This window comes from Procambarus clarkii, chromosome 67, assembly GCF_040958095.1.
Source record: "Procambarus clarkii isolate CNS0578487 chromosome 67, FALCON_Pclarkii_2.0, whole genome shotgun sequence".
Taxonomy (NCBI): Eukaryota; Metazoa; Arthropoda; class Malacostraca; order Decapoda; family Cambaridae; genus Procambarus; species Procambarus clarkii.
In genome coordinates, this window is record NC_091216.1 from 6162069 (window position 1) to 6167409 (window position 5341).

The following is a 5341-nucleotide window of genomic DNA, read 5'->3' on the forward strand; positions in this document are numbered from 1 at the left end:
TCTGCCTTTCCGCTCACACAACTAGATGAGTAAGGACGATGTATGATGACGATGGTTATCCGTCGTTGTCTCCCACTAGGTGATTCACTAAGTGCTAGTAGATTGATGATGTCGGTTCTTCTCTGTCTACACAAAGCTCTGGAGTCAGTCACTGTATCGTTGTGTGACAGTTCACTAATTTACTGTACCACTGATCACAGTCACCACTCAACAAACACAATCAGGCAGTTCCACGGCGGGTCGTCCCACCTGGCCGTAAGGTCAGGTCGCTCCACGCGGTCCTCCACACTTATATGCACCGGTGATTGCCACTAGCTCCACTTTGGTTTCTTCGCACTATCGCTAGCGATATGACTATGCTATGTTGCACCCTGCTAGCTACACACTGCGAGAGGCCAAATACTATGATCTAGCCTCTATACTCCTTCAATGTCCCAAGAAATTGACAAATTTTCGCGGACCTCACTAATCATGTGTGTCCCCTACCGGCTCACGGCTACTGTGTGTGTGTGTGTGTGTAGTGTGTGTATGTGTGTGTGTGTGTGTGTGTGTGTGTGTGTGTGTGTGTGTGTGTGTGTGTGTGTGTGTGTGTGTGTGTGTGTGTGTGTGTGTGTGTGTGTGTGTTTGTGTGTGTGTGTACTCACCTAGTTGTACTCACCTAGTTGTGTTTGCGGGGGTTGAGCTCTGGCTCTTTGGTCCCGCCTCTCAACCGTCAATCAACAGGTGTACAGATTCCTGAGCCTATCGGGCTCTGTCATATCTACACTTGAAACTGTGTATGGAGTGAGCCTCCACCACATCACCCCCTAATGCATTCCATTTGTCAACCACTCTGACACTAAAAAAGTTCTTTCTAATATCTCTGTGGCTCATTTGGGCACTCAGTTTCCACCTGTGTCCCCTTGTGCGTGTTCCCCTTGTGTTAAATAGACTGTCTTTATCTACCCTATCAATCCCCTTCAGAATCTTGAATGTGGTGATCATGTCCCCCCTAACTCTTCTGTCTTCCAGCGAAGTGAGGTTTAATTCCCGTAGTCTCTCCTCGTAGCTCATACCTCTCAGCTCGGGTACTAGTCTGGTGGCAAACCTTTGAACCTTTTCCAGTTTAGTCTTATCCTTGACTAGATATGGACTCCATGCTGGGGCTGCATACTCCAGGATTGGCCTGACATATGTGGTATACAAAGTTCTGAATGATTCTTTACACATGTTTCTGAATGCCGTTCGTATGTTGGCCAGCCTGGCATATGCCGCTAGTAGTAGGGAGTACAGTCCACAGGCCCTTTTTTTTTTTGGCGAGAGGACCCCTGTGGACTGTACAGTCCACAGGCCCTTTTTTTTTCTGGGGGAAAAAAGGGCCTGTGGCATGTCATTGTTTTCAGGTAAATTTGGGGAGTCACAGATTTGGAAGTAAGGATTTCTTATGAGCAAGTAATTTCTGAGATCTTAGAAGTTTGTTAAAAATTTCTTATGATGAAAATAAGTAGGAAAATCTTAAAGAAAAGTTTTAGAAAAAATCGTGTCACAGCATTTCCAGGAGAACTCTACGGACATGTTTTACATGTTTTCAACTTACAAATATCGTCTATGTAAGCCATAGTTTTTCAGGTAAATTTCGAAAATCACCTGTGCGGGCCAGGGTTTTCAGGAGCTCGTACATCACACCCCCCTCCCTCCCCCCTTACCTCGCAATCTCTCGCGTCACCTTTATTTACCTTACGCCCGGCCAGTCAGGTCATCTCTTAATCTTATCTTATCTTCTCCATAATATCTGGACCGTCCCTCCTCTCTCTCTCTCTCTCTCCTCTTCATATTATTCCCTCTTCCTATTTTCTGACATACTAATATTTTATTCCTTTTTCATTAACCAGTCAGTTTTATACAAATCAACCGAAGCATCTCAATGTAACCTTTAATACTGAAACTGTCTCAGAGACTATCTAAGCTGGCCCCAGCTACCTGCCCCAGGCTATCTGCCCGAGGCAATCATCACCTGATTACCTGCCCCAGACATCTACCAGTCATTGTCGGCGTTCGCCATCGTCCATTAACAATGAATAAACATTAAGCGTTAATAAAACTTATTTATTTATTTATAATTTATTTAGTCATCTAATTCATAGTTTACACAATTTATAATAAACGATTCATTTAGACCGAAGTTCTAAGAAGCTCGCTCCTCAATCCACTTGTATAATATCCGTCCTATTCACTCTTCATCTCTGTAAATAAAGAATAACAGTTTCAGATAGCGTTTACACATGTACAATATTTATCAGACACATAAAACCTCGAAACAAATGTACTCACCATTTTCCGTTAGATAATTTGTTATAGCCTCATTCAGCCAGTCGTCTCCAAGCACATTTTCCAACAAATATCGCTCTTATCATAACACAGCGTTTCATAGCAGCTCGGCATATTTTTAAATAAAGCATAAGATAGCCTCATAACGTTCCTATCATTCTGCATATATTCTCCATAAGTAAAACTAGTTTCAAATAGCTTTATTGCAGTTTTTAGATCCTTGTTTGAAAGATGGTAACAGAAAAACATCGCATATAGCCCGCATACGTATGTATTTAAACTCTGAAGTCTCTCTGTAAACGTGTATACATCACAGTCTTTATAATAATTTAAAAACTCCGAAATGTATGGCGAATACACATTTATTCCATATGAATCGAGTATAACTATTTTCCGTTTAGATTTATATACAGCAATCCAGTGACCCATTACTTCCTTAGAGTCTCTTCCTAAGGTATTTATTATAAACATAATCGGGCTGTCCCGTATTTGCTTCATTATTCTATATATATCCGTCGCTAAATAGCATCCAATATATTTAGCTTTACTACCTTTCATATCGTTCAATGCCGTATTAATTTGTTTGCAGTTCATGCTCTTGTATCACACACAACTCGCCTATCTGAATAAATTCTCAATACTCCCGTTGTAATTCCGAATAAAATAATAACTTTATTTGATTTCGCTGGAACAGCAAATTCTAATGTAATTCTCAGGTTGCCCGAAGCCTCTATAGGAAGGGTATCTCTCAATTCCTCAGGCGTTAGTCTAAATGCCAGTAATGTTCTTCCTTTTATAAATGAATTATATGTCAAGGTATTACAAGCATTAAAGCCTACTGTATTTTGAGTCTCGTAGTATAGTTTCGAACATTTATTCGGGAAATTGCAAGTTATATTAAATAAGCGTGTCCCATCTCGTGTAATTTATACATTAGATAAATCGCAGTGATCGAAATAAAGTGGATTAAGTGTATACGCTCCTGATATTGCTTCCATATCCATCATCATAATAAATAATTTATCTGGGATAATGCTCCCCCATGGCTGGTCAATACTTAATCTCTGCTGCCCATTACCAAGAATGAACGTCTTGTGGAGTGTCTTATCAAACGTATATGTAACTGGCGTATTTTGTTCAGCCAGAGCTCTATTAATAGCCTCCAATCCAGATGCAAATGGAGTTATCCGATCAATCCACATTCTAGCTAGTTTTATGTTAAACTTATATCCAGATTCAATACTGTTTATAACCCACGGATCACTGTTAAGTTCTAATCTCAAACGAAAATCAATTCCATCCAAAAGATATTCGCTCAAAGTTGTAATGTCCAATAGCAGTTTAAAGCAACAATTTACTCCCTCAGTTTTTAACTTTACAAATCTAGATTTAAGGTCTTCTGAGGCATTCTTAAAATAATCTACATCATATTTTTCAGGGAAAACATCATTATAGAAATACGTCAGTTCTTTAAATCTTTCAGCTTTACATTCAGAAAGCGTCGTCATTAGCTTTACATATGATAAATATGAAAATAGTGAATTAGTTTCCACCACTTGCTCATTTAAATAAACAGTTACAGCTTTAAACATTGTCTGGGACAAGCCATTAACTATTGATGCATTTTTAATATCCGCTAAAGCCGTAATTCCGTCAGGTCCCGTTAATTCAACCATCAGTTCTAGCGTCAAGCTCGAAAGATCAATAAATTGACCCTTAACTCCCGGGATACGAAATTCAATATAAGAGTCTTTAAATTTATTGTTAATACTTGAATTCACAGGTAAAATATCCTGTGTCTGTCTTGAAAATATCGTACTTTCAACCATTCTATGAGGACTAACTTTAGGAAAGCCATCGCTTATAGCAGCTGTATAATTTTCTAAAGGAACTTGCAATGCTGCACTAGGAGCATTTACACTCATCATGTCTGCGTCTAGCATACAACTAGTACTGTTTTATGAAAACACGTCTTTATATCTATCCATTTTCTTTATATAGGCAGGTCTTTTCGTTTTTCTTTTCGTTATTCGGCCACCTGCTAACAATTTAGGACCTATACTTTTCAATGTTTCCATACCGCGTTTTCTAATTGAATCTTTCAAAGTACCTTGACCAGCATTTATATCCTGCAAAACATTCTGTCCCATTGTCAATGCAGCTGGCATAATAGTTTTTAATAGGAAAGGAGTTGCTCTACGAGCTAGACCAGTTAAGAAACTTAATATTCCACCTCCTCATAAATGTCTTCTATCAAAAACAGTAATATCGCCCAGTGCTCCACCTCTCTTCCCTCGAGGAGCGATAAATCGCCCTACCTCGTCAACAGACAGCGGTACAAACCCGACCCTCATGTTTAAACAGGCCAAGAGAGAATGATAAACTCCCTCTACTCATGCCATTATATATCAACGGGTCTAATATGTAATACTGCAATCGTACTTCCATCCTTTTCAAAATATACAGGCTCCCCATCTTGATCTGTTAATCTAATACTGATGCCATCAATATTAGTCGTATTTAAAGGTTTATATAATTTCCTGTGTGTTACATTACTTTGAAACGAAACAACATCCAAGATATTTACAATCTGATTACCAAACATGGTGGGCTGCACCTTATCACAATATACACACAAGAAATCTATACGGCCTCCTGGCCTAGGATGATAATAGCAAGTATCTTGTACAAATAACCTGTTATTAGGTAGCTTATTCATAATAAAAATATCATAGGCTTTACCTACTTCAGCTCCAATAACTTTACATATATTTCGACCGAAAGATAAAGAAATTCGAACAACTAATTTTCCATCCTTTGTAATAAATAATTTTAACAACTTCTCACTAAATTCTGCATTAAACTTAATTCGATTAATACTCGAATCATATTTCATATAAACGTCCCCATGGTCTGGGAAATTATAATTAAGTACGGGTCCTATAAAACTCAGTGAACCTTTTGAAAATATAGTAGAAATTTCTCTATTTAAAAAAGTCGTTAGCTCTATGCAATTATCACTGGCTAAAATATC